This window comes from Cricetulus griseus, chromosome 2 (genome assembly GCF_003668045.3).
Source record: "Cricetulus griseus strain 17A/GY chromosome 2, alternate assembly CriGri-PICRH-1.0, whole genome shotgun sequence".
In the NCBI taxonomy this organism is placed as follows: Eukaryota; Metazoa; Chordata; class Mammalia; order Rodentia; family Cricetidae; genus Cricetulus; species Cricetulus griseus.
Genome location: NC_048595.1, coordinates 312794649 through 312811419, shown reverse-complemented (window position 1 = coordinate 312811419; position 16771 = coordinate 312794649). Strand labels below are relative to the sequence as shown.

Below are 16771 nucleotides of genomic sequence, written 5' to 3'. Positions count from 1 at the left end.
TGAACACTGAACACTGAACACAGAGGATTGCTGGTATCCTTTGAACTTGACACTGTATTTCCTTTGTGTTAGTCTTGGTGGAGAAGTGGCAGGAGGCCCAGCTGGGATCTCTGTAGCTCCTCTGTAGTCAATGTGATTTCAGTGAAGAGTTGAGAGGGGGCCTCTGGAAAAGCTCTTAGTTAGAACGTGACTCGGCACTGACACCAGCCTTTTTTTCTTCTGGGACCATAATGATCCTAGTGCCTATCTCATGACAATGGAGGACTCAGAAAATGAAAACCCTATGGCTATTCTAGAGATACAAGGAGCCTGGTGATATCACAGAACTAAGATCTTGATTCAGATACTTCAAGATTACTTGTTAACTGATAGCAATGCAAACTCAAATTGCTTAAAGCACTGGGGCTGGGTTTTAGTTAATAATTGATAAATGAATCTCTTAATGGATATACAAATATCAAAAAGCCAAACACAATAATAAAATCACCACTTTAGTTAAATGGGGCTGTTCTAGAGATAGCACCATTTCAGTGTTTCTCTTTTTACTAATGGAAACCAAGTCAATGTATTACTACCAAGTCTATCTCATCTCCTTTCAAACAGTGACAGAGACAAAACTCAAGGAAGACCAGTAATTAGAAATGACCCCTGGAGCTGGGCATTGGTGGCACATGCCTTTAATACCAGAACTCGGGAAACAGAGGCAGGTGGATCTCTGTGAGTTGGAGACCAGCCTGGTCTACAAGAGTTAGTTCCAGGACAGCCTCCAAAGCCACAGAGAAACCCTGTCTTGAAACAAACAAACAAACAAACAAACAAAAAAAGAAATGTCCCCTGACCAGTGACAAGAGGCACTAATGCCTGCTATGTACTGGTAACATGGGTGCATCACTTCATGCCAAGGTACCAAACAGCCTGGTGCAGACCGTACCCATGAGCCAAGCTGACTAAACTCTTCTGCCTCCCTAGTGCACCAGGCCCACCACTCAACTAGGGCAAGCACTTAGGTCTAGGGCAAAACCTGATACTTTCCTGTACCAGAGAAAGGTCCTATATTGGGATATTCTCCAGAGTGCCGAATATTAAGCCTTCACTGTGGGGTATGTTTGAACAAATGAAGCTTTGTTCCATTCCATACAAGAGTAACTCAAACTATATGAACAAGGTGCCGCTGGTGCACTTCCTTAGAAGACATGCGACAGATACATGTGAGAAAAAGCATAAGCAAAAAGGAGTGTATGCTTTGCTCTGTGCAGTTGACCCTGAGGGAGCAGGAGGTACAGTGTGGGAGGGGAAAGGTGAGCAAACTGGGAGCTTCTGATAGCCTTACACAGTGGGGGCAGGGGCCTTTATGGCCCAGACAATTCGAATGTTTGAACTAAGCCTCCTGAACCAAGGACAGAGCCCCACCCCCCTTTCAGCAGAGTGCCAGCATCACCTGCCTTTCTCTTTGCTTATGTAGGTTAAGTATAAACCATGTGCCAAAACCCTAATCTGCAGCATCAGCTCCGGAAGGAGGGAGAAAACTCTGCCAAGCACTTATCAACACCCGAAAATGGTTCTTTTCATCCCCAGAGAGCAAGCAGCCTTATTAAAAACTTTAAGCCTTGAGTCCATTGCTTCTTTCCAGACCTCTGCTTTTAAACCACTGCTTTAAGAAAGACTAAATGAAGGTGACTGAATTCACACAGCTATCTATCCCTGAATCAGGTGGAGACAGGAGACAACAAATGCTGGAGCTGGGAACCTCCATGGCCTTCTGGGAATTCAGGAGAGCAGGCATCATTCTGGGAATGAGATGCTGGGAACTGTGGTCAATTCAATCAAGGGATAAGGAACTGTGGTAGGGGCCCAATGCATATGGGTCCTTGCCCTACAATGCGTGAGTAGACACTTGGGGGACCAGATGCCTGGCTCAGAAGCTGGAATCCTTCACTGAGGGCTGTGAGGTCAAAGGCTGAAATATTAGAACAGGCTAGTTTCTCCAGCCAGGGCTCAGCAGGCTCTCCCTGGCTACAATAGGAAGCAGGAAGCATCCCTGAGAATAACTATATATGGAGTAGGAAAGACCCGACTAGGAACCCAGAAACCTGCTGTAGGTTCCCGATCAGGGTGTGTTCCTTCTCTGGGAGCTCAGGGAGTTCTGCCACAAATAATGAGGCCATCCATCAGAAAGAGCAGTTGAGGGGCCTAATAGCTCCAAACACCATGACTCTATGATTCCATGTTCTGGAACCTCACCCCTCTGTGGTGATTCACTGCAACACTTGGTGACCGCTTGGGTTTTCTTTTCCTGACTATCTTTTTGATTCAAAGCAAACCAGGAATGGAAAAGCAGAACTCCACATGGGGCCCCATTGTCTCCATTTCTTATGTCACTAAGTGCCTCCTTTGCCCAGGCTGTGTTTTGTCAGAAGTTTTCATGAGCAGTAAATGTTGCCATAAAATACTTCCACTGTCCACAAAGGCAGGAGGGAGAGGGTGGGATAAGGCCCAAGAAGAAACACTGTCAAAACCACAGCTGCCACCACAGAAGTGTCTTAGGTCCTCCAAAGAGTGTTATAAAACCATGACAAAAAGCTTAAAACCTTCTGTGGTGTCTCACTGAAAGTTGAACAAGTCTGTTAGACTATTAGAAGAGAAACTATGAACTCCTTGGGAGGAGGGGAAAAGTTCATCTTGGCATGTCTTGGAACAGTTACCATTCTGTTTCTAATGTCTGGATATCACCAAAGTGAGGCTTCATCTGATCCCAGGGATACATCACAGGGTTCAGACACAGGAGTGACCAATAAGGAACGGTGGCCTGCCAAGACAGTCCTACACTGATGTGTCACATTCAGTATAAGGGAAGATGGGTCCTGACCTTCCACATACCTCCTGCACATGACGCTAACAGTTTGAGAAAAAGACATGGTTAACATTTGGAAACCCACCGGGCGTTGGTGGCACACGCCTTTAATCCCAGCACTAGGGAGGCAGAGGCAGGTGGATCTCTGTGAGTTCGAGACCAGCCTGGTCTACAAGAGCTAGTTCCAGGACAGCCTCCAAAGCCACAGAGAAACCCTGTCTCGGAAAAAAAAAAAAAAAAATTGGAAACCCCATTTAAACCTCTCTTCTGGACCCACTTCCCACATCCTCTCCTTTCTTCTTCATAGTGCTTCCCAGAGGGAAGAGGGCATTGTCCCTGGTGGTCAAGTTGACAGGGAAGGGGAAAGAAAGGCAAGGATGATTCTATTAACCAAGGATGACTAGCTCAGCCAAGGCTGAGGAGAAGTGTCAGGCCGAATGGCAAGTCCATCATAGCAATGCCAGCTCTCACCTCCCCAGGCCAATGCACCCGCTTCTAATCCATGGCCTCCCAATCTGCTGAAGCCTCCCAGGCCGGTCTCCTCCTTTGAAGTTGTGGAGGCTATAGCCTTGCTCCTGTGCCCAGACCGGGGCTTTGGTTGTCTCTGGAACTCCCGAATATCAACTAGACATGCTGTTATCATTGCATTGATCACAGGGCTATGCTACTGCAGTACCCCACACCTCAGGAGTAGGTCATTAGCAAGCTCCTCATATTCCTGACAATGTATGTGCACATGACAGCAAGCACCAGATTCTCACTTAGCATGATAAATATCTCTGGTATAATTAGAATCACAAGCTGAAACCTTCTGGTGTCAGAGTTATAAAATGGGACTGACTACCCATACATCAAAGGGACTTGACCATTTCTCATCAGAGGTGCAAGAGTCCTTGAGGATGTTGGAGATTTGTGAAAATGTAGCTGACTGGGCTTCCCCTGTGAGACCAACCAGACAAACTCAAGTTTGTCAGAAACCCTTCCAGGCTTTGAAAACATCCTGGTGACCAAACCCGACAACATGGAGGATGGAAAGAATCAAGAACTGCATGTGGGCAGAAGAACTCACTCAGTGGGTGAGTAGGGGTACAGTGCCATGACACAAGTGGCATTTGGCCAGGACACTGCCAACAGCTGCTGCCATCACTGTTCACACACAGTCCTTTGATGGAAGAGTAAAAAATGCCCAACCATCACCACCACCAGAGACACATCTACAGTGCCCCAGAATAACTTGTAAACACTTAAAACAGCACAGAATTAGGCTTCTTTGTCAACTCCCACTTTGCTCAGGGGTTCTTGTCCCCCTCCCCTTCTTCGAGAGAGCCCATTCCCTATGGAGGGTTACTATTGCAGCCCAGATACAGCAAGGAGGGCCTAGGCCCTCCCCCAAATGATATGATGGACTTTGTGGGTCCCCTCTGGAGGGCCTCATTATCCCTGGGGAGGAGTTGGGGGATGGGTTGGTGGGGAACATGGGAGGATGGGAGGGTGAGGGAACAGGGAGGAGGGATGGATATGTAAATATGGGTAGTAATTAAAGAATTAAAAAGAAAAAACAAGATCAAAGGAAATTTTAATCTCAAGGCTTCAGTGTCTGGTCTGGGCTAGTCTTTATCCTTACAATTTTGGTGATGTCTACTCCATAATGTTTCAAGAGCCTCAGTTATGTATCAACTAGCCTAGGGCTATGTTTTCTTTAGTCAGTTATCATATTTGTAATGTTCAGATTCTGTACAGGTCTATAGGCCTTTTTACTAGTAATATAATGCATAACATTCAAAATCTTGTCGTTACACAAAAGTGTCGTTACCACCACACAACAAAAACATCCACAGAATGTTTCATAGGAATAGAGAAGAAACTCACAGATGTACTCTCAAGCCCTGGCAACCTACAGTACAACCCCCGACTAGCCCCATGGCTGTCCCCTCAAGCCAAACCCCAGTCAGACCCACTGAATCAGGTTCTTGCACATTCACTGGCATGGTCAAGTTTAAGGATCCCTGCTCCCAGACTGTCCCTGCCCCACCCATCTCTTACATCACCCTCCCTTGGAGGCCATGTGGCTTTCTCCAAAGAGTCCAGTCACCATGGCAAACTCAATCTGAATGGCATTACACCCACCTGGCTGTACCTGGCTCACTCGGCCTCCTTCCTTGACTTTCAAGGCCAGGTTGGTTCAGGGGGGTTAAAATAGGCATTTTTTTGCTCCGCCCCAAATGTTTATTCATAAGGAAAACAACCTATTTTTAGGCATCAATTGCCAGCCCATCCTGGCTCGTGGGGTCCTTCTCCTCCCACTTGCCCAATTAGAAAGATCATATTGTTTCCTGGCATACAATTCCAAGGGCTTTTGAACACAGGCAGGGGACCAGGAGAAGGGATCCAAAAACAGCTCTTGGAGAATGGAAAAAAGATGATTTCTGCTCAAAGCAATTTCCTCAGCACCCACCCTTTCCTCCCCCCACAGACACCATGCTGAAGGGACGCCAAGGCCACGTGCAAGTAACAGAACACCAATGTATGCAACACTTACTTTCACCCCCACAATACAGCAGAAGAAAGAAACAGCCAATCTACTGACTCTCCCGTTATCCCACCCAAGTTGAAGGCTTAACAAAATAATCCCAATTTCCCAGATGACAGGAAACTATGTTTTTTTGGAGGGGTGTAAGTACAACAATATGAAGTTTAAAAGCTTCTCACATGCTGCATCCCTGAATTCTTGAATCCCCTATTAAGGGGATTTTACCTTGTCCCCACACTATACTTCAGGGCTGGTAGCAAGAGAGAACGTTTCTTTTCTCACAGTAGAGGGCACTAATCTATCACTATACTTTCCCTACTGAGCCTACTTGTTGCTCTAACAATCCTCAATCAAGGCTTCGTGAATAGTCCTACAGTACACCAAACCCACCCCAAACTTCTGAACTGAGGTCCACATCTACAAACTCCATTTGTGCACCAAGAAGTGGGCTGATGGACTAGAAAGCACAGTCTATGTAGTCCTCACTGTATAAGCAAGAGGACCAGCTTTGATCCCCAGAACCCAAGTTAAAAATCCTTGTGTGGAACATGCCTGTGATCTCATCATGGGGGTACATTCATCACTGAGGAGGCTGGACAGTAGAGCCTGGGACTTGCTAGCTAACTGACCTATCCTATCTGTGGACACCAAGCTAATAAGACATTACCCCAAAGCCCCAAAACATTCAAAGTAGACAGTACTTGAAGTTGAATGGTAACTGAGATTATTGTCCTTTGCCCTCTGCACGTGCACGCACGTGCACACGCACTCACGTGTTGCTGTCACTGATGTGGAGCCACAAAGCAATATGCGCCTGCTATCCTGGGCTACTGTCTGGAACTACCCAACCTTTGCATACCAGTTTCTACAACTCCAGAGGTTCCAAGTTGCAGGCTCCTATACAACTGACTCATTAAAACAGCTTAAATTAGCAGTAAATATCCAAAAACAGAAGGCAATATGAAAACCCAGATTTCAGGTTGAAAAACAGCTTTCCCCTTGCAAAACCAAACCCACATTTGCACATGACACTGGGGAGCTAAGTAGTGGTTAGTGATTGTAAACAGGACACTGGCTCTCCAGTTTATCCCAGTTGCCACCACTCTGATCTGCCTTATATAGCCTGTTCTACACTGCCTTCCTGAATGCATGACTGTCCCCCAGCAGACTACAGTAGCTCCCCAAACCACCAGGACCTACTGCTCACACCACCATCACCTCCTCTCTTAGCAGCCACATCTGCACAGGCAGGGGTTCCCCTGATTTAGGGGACACATTTGGGGAGAAGAGAAGCCACCTACTCTCCATACAGCCCCAACCTGAGACTTACAGTCTGCCCAACCACACCCCAGCAAGCATATCCTTTAGAGCAGGAGACACCCATCTCCAACCTACTTCAGGCTTCTAGCGCTGCCATTCAATAAGTGTGTGACACTGTTAGACCTCTGCCTGGTTTGAACAATGGCACTCTTCCAAGTTCATGGTACAACAATCCCCAAGGCAACAGAAGCAAGAAGTAGGGTTATGCTTGCCTCAGCAGCACACACACTAAGGCTGTAACAACACAGAGAAAATTAGCATGACCCTTATACAAGGGTGACAGGCAGGCCTGTGAAGTGTTCCACAATAGAGAGAAAAATGGGCCCTGTGGTAGGTGATATCACGGGACTTTGTACTCCTTTGTAGATTAGTCCTCTTATAGCAGGGCTCCAGGTGGCAGGGAGTTCTCTTGACCTCCACCTTCCACTAAGTGAGTATACAACGGTACCCATGTTGCTACCTAAATCTTGAACTTGCCAGTGTTCAGAGTTGTGGAAATATTTTTCTGTTCTTTATCTGTTATGCAGGTTCTCTATCTGTTAAAGGCTTTGTTCATTTGATGATGATGATGAATTATTTGCAATGCTAAGGACTGAATCCAGAACCTTAAGCATGCTAGGTTAAGTATTCGAACACTGAGCTACATTACCAGCCCCAAGGTGTATTTTTATAGTAACAAATAAAAACAGGGATAACCCAGAAACAGTTAACCTATTCCTTTACCGAGTTATCCTAAGAAGTAAAAAGGAGGGCTTGGGACCATGGCAGTATGTAGTAGAAGGTGCTCAGTGAAGTTGGTACCTGTTGATACAGTTGGTACTTGGAATATATTCATTACTGAGCCCACTTTTCTATCACCTTTGGCTACAACCCTCAGCCCCTCTTAAAAAGATCTGCCATATGCTCATTACCTGAGGCAGAAGATAAGGTACTTTAACCTGTGGTGTGCTCTGGTCAAGTTGTCTACATCAGCACCAGAGGGTGTTGGCTGGAGGAGTAAGTCACAAAACCACACAGCTGCTACATCAGTGCTTGGTGTTCTCCCCCGCCACATCCCTCCGAGCTTCTGTAAGAACCTGCCAAACACTTCATTTGTTGTTATTTTTTAAGTTACAGTGTTCATCTGTCTCTCTTCAAAGTTAGTAAGTACTTTTCATTCTGGGTTGGCCCACACAAACCTCTCCCTTCTCTGATCTCACACGGCACTTGGTCAGGACCACACAGCTCAACAGTGAATGACCTCTCAGTATTTCACACATACTGAGTGACTTTCCAGAGAAACTGTGAGCAGCCCAAGGGTGGTGGCCTCTAAAATACACAGATGAACATCCCCCATACTCTTTCCTTATTTTAGGAAAAACAGACCCCCATTTTTGGCATTCATTTTATACCAGCAAATGCTAAGCAATGGGGCAAACAGAATCCACATCAATGCCCATTCCCCATGTGCTAAGAGACATGTTTTATGTTAACCAACCCATGGCATGGAAGGTTTCTAGTCATCTTTGGTACTGTTTGATCCATGCACGGTATTATAAATGAAAAGGGACTGAACTGGGTCACTGTCTTGTTTGTTTCCTTAAAAAGGAGCTGTCTGTGATCCTGAGGCTGCAGAATTTCATCTGCCAACACTGCCAACCAGACAGGAGAAAAAAAATGATGTGTCTTTCCCAAACATAACAGTTTCCGTGCAAGTTCCTCCTCTCAGTTCCAAATGCCAGTCACTGATTTCAACAGGCGACAGCTCTGCTTCAGCTGTCCTTTTCAAAATTCAGAAGGCCTCGTGGTCAACAGCAGGGGCTGTTCAAAGCATGTCGCCATCTGGCGTCTCAGAGCTTGGAGGTGTTTGGGAGAGTTCTTGTCTGTGGCATCTCTTTAAGCATCCATTTACTGTAGTTACTTTCAAAAGCCCATATCACCCCGTGTTAGTGCACAGCTCATGCTCCCCAACCCCACCTTCATGGTTGCTGTCCTAATATGTGTGCTCTCAACTTCTGCTCCAGCACCAGGCCTGCCTGCCTGCCTGCCTGCCTGCCACCATGATGGTCATGGACTCACCCTGTGGAACTCTAAGCAAGCCCCCAATTAAATGCTTTCTCTTCTAAGTTACCTTGGTCATGGTGACTTACCACAGCGTTTAGAAAGTAACTAAATACCCCCAAACAACGTCCTCCTCTATGGGATGGACACAGCCTTATCAGAGAGGCTCTCAGGGGCTGACTCCAGTGATGCCGTGTGGTGCTGCCAGGCCTTTAGTAACAAGATGTCTGTGATATTCCTGTGGCCTTGATAAAGGAACAATGCTGACCTCTAGCAGTGGCAGACGTGTCTGGTCAGAGCCTGAGGTCTCCCTGAAGGAAAATAAGACCAACACTGGCACGAAGAACAAAGAAACAGAAAACTCTTTGCCTCCCACTTAGAGCAAGTTGGAAGCCCATTCCTTAATTAACTGCTTGATCTATCACTCGAGTCTGCAATCCTGCATCTCTGCCATCCCTGTATTCTAGTTTTACCTCAGCCCTATGTGTGCCTATTCCCAGGACCTGTGGGTGGGGAGGAGTGGGACCCTAAGGAAGAAAGCCTGGGGGAGAGAAGGAGATAACGTTTCCCAAGTATTCCTTGATTAAACAGAACACACCCACGAGGGCCAGGGCCCAGTGAGCAGAGCCTCCTTTCCCCTTCATTCCTGACTTGTGCTGGTGGCCCTGGGAGGCCAGGGAGCTCCCATTTCAAATGAAAGTCCCTTTTGAAAAGCCATGTCCTATGTACTCTGCTGTGGCCTGACCACTCTGTCCAAGGCTCCTTGCCACTTTAGCGACTAAGCTCTGGGAAGGAGGTGGAGTCCTCTTCCTCTTGCAGTGAGGTACCAAATAAATGAGTTACTAAAACAGGTACCAAGCCCTCCAAGAGAGATTCAGTGACACACAAGGAGGGGAGAAATAGGAAATAAACACATAGATGACTGCTAAAAACCCATTAAAAAAAAAAACAGCTTTCATTGGCTTGGGACATGATCCTAGCACCTCTCACAGGACCCATAGGCACAGTCCCTCACAGCTCAGAAAGTTAGTGACTCTGCCACTTTTAGATTGTTTCAAATGACTGGTCATCAAGCTTGTGTCCAATTACTTCCACACTCTTCTGAAGTAAATTCTGCACCACTGTGATGGCTCCGATGCATCCTAAGGAGAGAAGGTAGTGGTCTCTAACAGGCTTCCCATTATCCCAGCTTGCTTTCTCCAACAGGCTCCTCGGGAGGCTCTGCTTCCTGCATGGGAATGGCTGAGGCCATCAGGAACTGGGTCAGATACACCCACTGCTGCTTACAGGTGCCCTAATCCCTCTGTCTAATCCACCAAAAAGGGCACATGTGAGTCGATTCCTGGGACTTCCAGGGATCCCTAGATGGCTGTTCGTAGCCATGGCTACTCTGTGCATATCCTGAACATACCTGATCCTACCTTCTGCTCTCCAGCCAAGCTGAGGTTCTGCTGAGCCTGTCCTTTGCTTAGCTCATACCAGTAACTCTTCCCCTTTGATTTCCCATGTCTACTCCCTACCTGCCCTTTGAGAGCTAGCTCACAGCCATGGAACTTTCCCTCTATAGTACTGCTCTTCTGAAGAGGCCCTGGTCTTTATCTAATCCATTTCAATTCCACAACTCCCTTTCCACAGTCTAGTGGACTTGAGAGCACGTCTCTTCTCCCTCACTTCACAGTAGTACACACAGCCTCGAGGTCAAGTCCTTTTGGATTCCCCTTCACATCTCCATGCAGCCTCCGGACACCCAGTAACAGATTCTTTAAGACGCCCCCCTGTAGCTCTGTACTGCTTGCAGAGATGGAGCATGCATCCACAAAACACCTTGGGTGTGCCCTCTTTGAGGGTGGAGTCCAGTGGCAGAGTCCTGCCCTCAGCCCTGCCCTGAGAACCAATCACCAGACTCAAGTGCACAGCTTCCTAGGTGCAGACACAGAGTTGGAATGCCCAGGCAGCTGCCATGGGACAGGAGTTCCAGGGAACATCAAGGTCCAGGCAGAAACATAGAAAAGGCATTTTTTATGTAGTCAGGTCATGTTCTGGTACATACAGTTGGAGGGCTCAGGGTCACAATAAGATATGGCCTTGGTGATAAGGACAATATATTAGGCCAAACATATTGCCCACAGTTACATGACAACTGAGAGTAGCTGGTACTTGTGAAGGAGCTGGGGGAGTCAGAGCCTTTGTTCCAGACAATTCCATGAGATTGAAGAGGCTAGGAATGCAGGAGGCTGGTTTACTTCTAGTGGCCCAGGTGGGAGGATCAGCCAGGCACTCTCTTCTCTGCTTCTTGGGAAGAATGTTGAGGAAGGTTAAGGACAGTTACTGACTCTAGTGCCCAGGAAGGCGGACAGGCCTGACCCACCAGCTCAGTCTCCCTCCACAGCAGCCCCCAAGGGTAGTGAATTCCCTTTATTTGGAGTGCCAATGCCCAGACAGCTATAGGCAATAAACTCACAAGGGCAAAGACTGTGTGGTCCTATCTGCACACTATGTCTTTGTAAAGCCATGAGTGTGGTTGAATGGTACAGAGTTCAGATTCTTTACCTTGAACATCACAGGCAGTCCATTTTGGGGATCCTGTCAGTCTTACACAGTAGGGAATGGGGTAAGGTATATAAAACAGATGAGCATCTTAATGGTGAGATACAGCCCCAAAAGCATCTGCTGTGGTTGTTAGCAGGGAAGCCTGTTGCATTTACTTGAACCCTTCAGTGAGGGATCCACAGAGATGCAACAAAGGTCCACAGCTTTGCTGACCACAGCAGTTTTGAAGCAGCCTGTCAGGTCTGACCACCTTAGCAGGAGTGTCAAGCCATAGACAAAGAAGCAACCCAGCAGGTTCTGGGCCATTTTCTTAAACACACGCATACATGGAAACTAAAAACAAAAAGCAACAAATCAACCACCTCAACAGGCTGTAGCTGTATGTCAGTCTGCTTCCCAGAAACTAGGTCAGCCACTTAGCCTTCCTTTTCTCTTGGAAAAAAAAAAAATCCCTAACAAAAATATGGAATTCATCTGCATTGCAATCCCAAGTGGAGAGAGGATTCATTTCCTCTCTGTGTATGGCTGCTCCTCCCACTCACTCATTTCTCAGGCACAATGAGTGAAAACACCCCCTGGTAGGAATTCCAACAGCCCCACAGAGACAGATGTCTTGGAAAGCTGCTTGCCCCGGTGATGTGGATAACATATGCTCTCCGGCCTCCACAGTCTGTGACTGTGCCTGGAATGTGCATGCATACCCGTGTGCATGTATGTATGTACCTGGAGAAAGTGTGTGTTCACCTGTCCACTTACGAGCATGAGTGTGTGATTCCCTTCTGTAAATGCAACTTAAGCCTTTAGGCAGCTCTTTCTTGTTTGGCAACCCTTCCCAGTGACTCCTTGGCCAACACATTGTCCACTACAGAATCAAGAATGGGAGTTTCTATGCATGGGTTTCTCTGTAAAAGTCCAGCATTGTCAACCCTTCAATGAAAATGTTACTTGCAGGAAATGAGACAGGTCCCTGGGAAGGAACAAGAACACTTTCAAGCTACCAGGGCACCATTCATGAATTTCTGCCTGGCAGATAAGGTCCTTGAGGCTTAAGAGTTATTTACTACTCCACATTTCCCAAGTACCCACATTAGGTCACATTTCCACAGGGCCCTCTTGCTCCCTGGGAGAAACTCGCTACACCACACACTTACATCTTGCTGAAATGGTGGCCTGGTGGGTGTGTGTGTGTGTGGGTGGGTGGGTGGGTGGGTGGGTGGGTGTGTGTGTGTGTGTGTGGTGTGTGTGTGTGTGTGTGTGTGTGTGTGTTGGCAGATCAATGAAGCCACCTGGGTGTTCTGTGAAATAGTTTCTCGAACAGCCCCAACTTTTCCAAATGCACCTATAAAAACAAACCTGACACCTGTTGAATTCACTTCCTTAGAGACCTACTTTGCTCCAGTAGAGGCAACTGACCAAGACAATATGACAGCAGAGTGGAAGGGTATAAAGAGCGCACTCTCACTGAGATGCAGGTTCATCGTTGCTCACCAGTGTCTGTTGAGGGCCGTGGGAGAGAAGGCATTAGAGAAGCTGAGGTAGAAATGGGAGAAAAAACATACTCTGTTTTAAAAACTCATAACCACACATAGGTTATGCTCATCAACCATGACAATATCATCTGCTGTCGAGGCATCAAAAGTAGCAACTTCTACTGTGTCAGGAAAGGCTCCAGAGTGGCTGAGAGCCACTGATGTCACACACACTTTCTCAGAGCAACACTGGTTGCTAGTATACACTGCAATGCCATGTTGCTGGCTCCCTTTCTCCTTCACTTTTCTGTCAGCGAAGATCATTTACAAGCAGCATCAGATCTCAGCTTCATATGAGCAATCTTTGTGTGTATGGGATATGACAAGAAGGACAATGTTTCAGACTTAATATCCTTAGGGGCTCTACTTCCCAGAACCATAAGAGAAAGAGGGGTGGGTGGGTGGGTGGGTGGGTGTTGTGTGTGTGTGTGTGTGTGTGTGTGTGTGTGTGTGTGTGTGTGTATAACATGAGGTTAGAACAGCTCTCAACATGGATGAGCAGGCATCCCTGTAGTAAGATGTAGTCCTTCTGGGTGTATGTCCAAGAGTGGTATAGTTAGATCTTTAGATTTCTGAGGAAACTCTGTACTGATTTCCAGCAATGCATTAGTACTCCCCTTGCCCACATCCTCACCAGAACCTGATGTCATTTGTTTTTTGTTTTTGTTTATGTTTTTAATCTTGGCAATAAGGTAATAGGAATTCTCAAAATAATTTAAATTTGCATTCCGGGGGCTGGAGAGATGGCTCAGAGGGATTGGAGAGATGGCCCAGAGGTTAAGAACACTGACTACTCTTCCAGAGGTCCTGAGTTCAATTCCTAGTGACCACATGGTGGCTCACAACCATCTGTAATGAGATATGGTGCCCTCTTCTGCCATACAGGCATACATGAAGGCAGAATAAATAAATAAATAAATCTTTAAAAAACGTACATTCCCTTAGTAGCTAAGGATGTTGAACATTTTCTTAAAGTGTTTCTCAGCCATTTGTTCTCATCTGCTGAGAACTCTGCCTAGTGGATTGTTTTCTTGATGTTCAGGTTTTTTTTTTTTTTTAATTCATTGTATATTCTAAATAGAAACCTTCTGTTAGATGTATACTTAGTAAGAACTTTCCCCAATTCTGTAAGATGCTGCTTTGCATGAATGATGGTGTCCTTTGTTGTATAGAGGCTTTTCAACTTTCTGAAGTCCCAGGTTTTAACTATTGATCTCAGTGCCGGTGCTACCCTGTCCTGTTCAAAAAGTCCAGTCCTATGCCAACAAGTTCAAGCAAACTACTCAGCCCGTCACTCAACCTTCACTAGTAGACAGGGATCAAAACAGAGACCCCCAACTGGACGATGTGCAGAGGTCAAGAGATTTTTGGAGCATGCAGTCCTAAATTGGATGTCTCCATCAAACTCTCCCCTCAAGGCTTGGGCCCTATGCAGACAGGAGCTGGACGCACTGTCAGAGCCAAAGGTGCTGAGAACTCCAAGGAAACAGAACCTCCAAACACACATGGCTGATGCAAATCTGACACAGAGGAGGAGAAGTAGGCACAAAGTTCTACCCCTCAACCAGAAGCTATTTGTAATTGGTACCTCATGGGAAAGGGAAAGTCAGTTTTCTCCAAAGGAATGACAGTGTTTATCTACCCCACTCCAGAGCAGGCCTCATGCTCAGAAGTAGTGGGCTACCTCGAAACAGACTCCATAATTTTGTGTGTGTGTGTGTGGGGGGGGTTGCTGTTGTTTGTTACTGTTTGGTGTTTTCTGTATTTTTTTTTTTTGAGAGAGAGAAAGACATAAAGTTGGGTGAGTAAGGAGGTGGGGAGGACCTCGGAGGAGTCTGGGGAAGACAGAGAATATGATAAAAATATATTGTATGAAAAATTTTATAAATAATTAAAAATAAAATAAACTTTGAAGGTGTTAGTACAATGGATACATCTCCATGAAATGTTTAGCCACAAATGCAATGTTTCTAACATATGCCCTCCCGATAAGGATCAGGGACCATTGAGGAAGAAAGGCAGAAAAATTTGAGGAGCCAGCTGGGCAATGGTGGCGCACACCTTTAATCCCAGCACTCGGGAGGCAGAGGCAAGAGGAGCTCAATGAGTTCGAGGCCAGCCTGGTCTACAGAGGGAGTTCCAGGACAGGCTCCAAAGCTACAGAGAAACCCTGTCTCAAAAAAAAAAAAAAAAAAAAAAAAAAAAAAAAAAAAAAAAAGAAGGAAGGAAGGAAGGAAAGATGGAAAGAAGGAAAGAAGGAAGGAAAATTTGAGGAGCCAAAGGCTGGGGAAAACAGTGGTAAAACAGGAACACAGGACCACGGCATCCATGGACTCAGAGCAGCAGTGGGTGCCAGAACAAGCCCTGAACAAGATCAAGCCAGTAAACACACTAAGATGGGGCAGGGAGTGGTTCATGAGCCCTACTCCCTTGTTGAAGAAATACTGACAGCTAGTGGCTTCTGGGGGAAGAAGAGTCAGTTTTCTTTAAGGGTGTGGCCCCATAGGTTGATCTTGTGGTCATGGATGGCCACACACTCATGAGCATATGGGCTATACAAATTAGAATTAGTGAATAATAATATATATTATATATATAGGAGGACATGAAATTGGGAGTGAGTGGGGGAGTGGGGATGGATCTAGGAGGATTTAGGGAGAAAAGCAGGAGGGTGAATGTAAACAAAACATATTGCATACATATATAAAATTATCAAAGATTTAATGGAAATGTGTTGTTTTTTAAATGAGATTCAAAAGACACAATACAATAGACCATTCAAGGGAACATGTCAAGCCAAATGAACCCAGCCCTCGGCTCCATTACTCTATCACCTGTATGACCTTAAGCAAATCACTCAACCTCCAAGTCTCCATTTCCTTGCCTGTGACAGAACCTTCACTTCCTAGAATACAGGAGGCATGCTAGGCACAGTGCCCAGCACACAGAAAGCTCTCAGTAAATGTCATTGTCAATCACAAGGTTTTCACAAACCTTAACACTGATGTTTGCTGGTGCTTGGATAAGACAACATGAGTCACCTGCACATACGGCCAAAACAGCCGTCTCTTTTCTCTTGGCACTCAAAGGCTGCAGTCTGCATGTCCTGTTTACACTGGCTGAGAGTTTCCTGGTGACAGAGCAGTTACACCGGGACTTGTATTTGTTTAGTTCTTTGCATTTGCTGCTCCCAAATGTCTGTGGATTGATCTATGTGGATCTCAGAAATGTAATCATTAGCTGCCCGGCTGAAGAGGTCTCTCTCTCTCTGTGTTTGTTTTTCCTAGAAGGCAGGCCTCTGAACCTGTGGTTTGCAAACTTCCCTTTTAAGCATGGAACACTATTTATCAAACAGACTCTGACAAGCAAGCCTGGTTCTGTACATGAAGCAGATGAAAGTGGAGTTGGACTGATTTAAAAGCAGAGGGTGACAAAGAGGCCTCCTTCTCCAAACACATTTCCACGTACAATCCCTAAAAATGGCCCTAGGACCTGGATCATTCTCTAGAACATGCTCAGGAAAACACTGATTTAAATTCATTATCCAGCTTGATCCTATGGCCTATAAACGCCACCCAGCCTGCATTGGAGAGTCCTTGCTTCATCAGTGACATGAAGCCAGAGACCCACAAACCACAATGGCCTACTTCCTAAATATCCCAGCATGGCTGTGAGCTGGCCAGATACACCAACAACCTCTCCACCAAGCTCCCCAGGAGCAGTGTTTAAGGGCCATGTCACCTGTGTGTATGACTTACAATGTCATCTTTACTAGCTTCTTGGGGAGATATATTCCACTGACAGTTCCTCATCCACACTCAGTAATGGCATGTGAACCAAAGTCAACAGTCTGTCAAAAGCTCAGAAAAAAGATCCAAACAATTTTCAATAAACATGCATTTTCCTGGTGGAATATCTACTCCTTATGATGTTGGTCTCGACACAGCACAA

At 46.1% G+C, this 16771-nt stretch overlaps 1 protein-coding gene and 1 non-coding gene across 2 annotated transcripts in view; one reads left to right on the top strand and one right to left on the bottom strand.

Moving 5' to 3' along the window:
• The window catches only part of Lhfpl2 (LHFPL tetraspan subfamily member 2), an 80677-nt gene that overhangs the window by 48389 nt on the left and 15517 nt on the right, over positions 1-16771 (bottom strand). The window lies entirely within an intron of this gene.
• LOC113834207 lies at positions 6906-7012 on the top strand. The gene has a single exon (XR_003482585.1). It is a non-coding gene; the product is annotated as a U6 spliceosomal RNA (small nuclear RNA).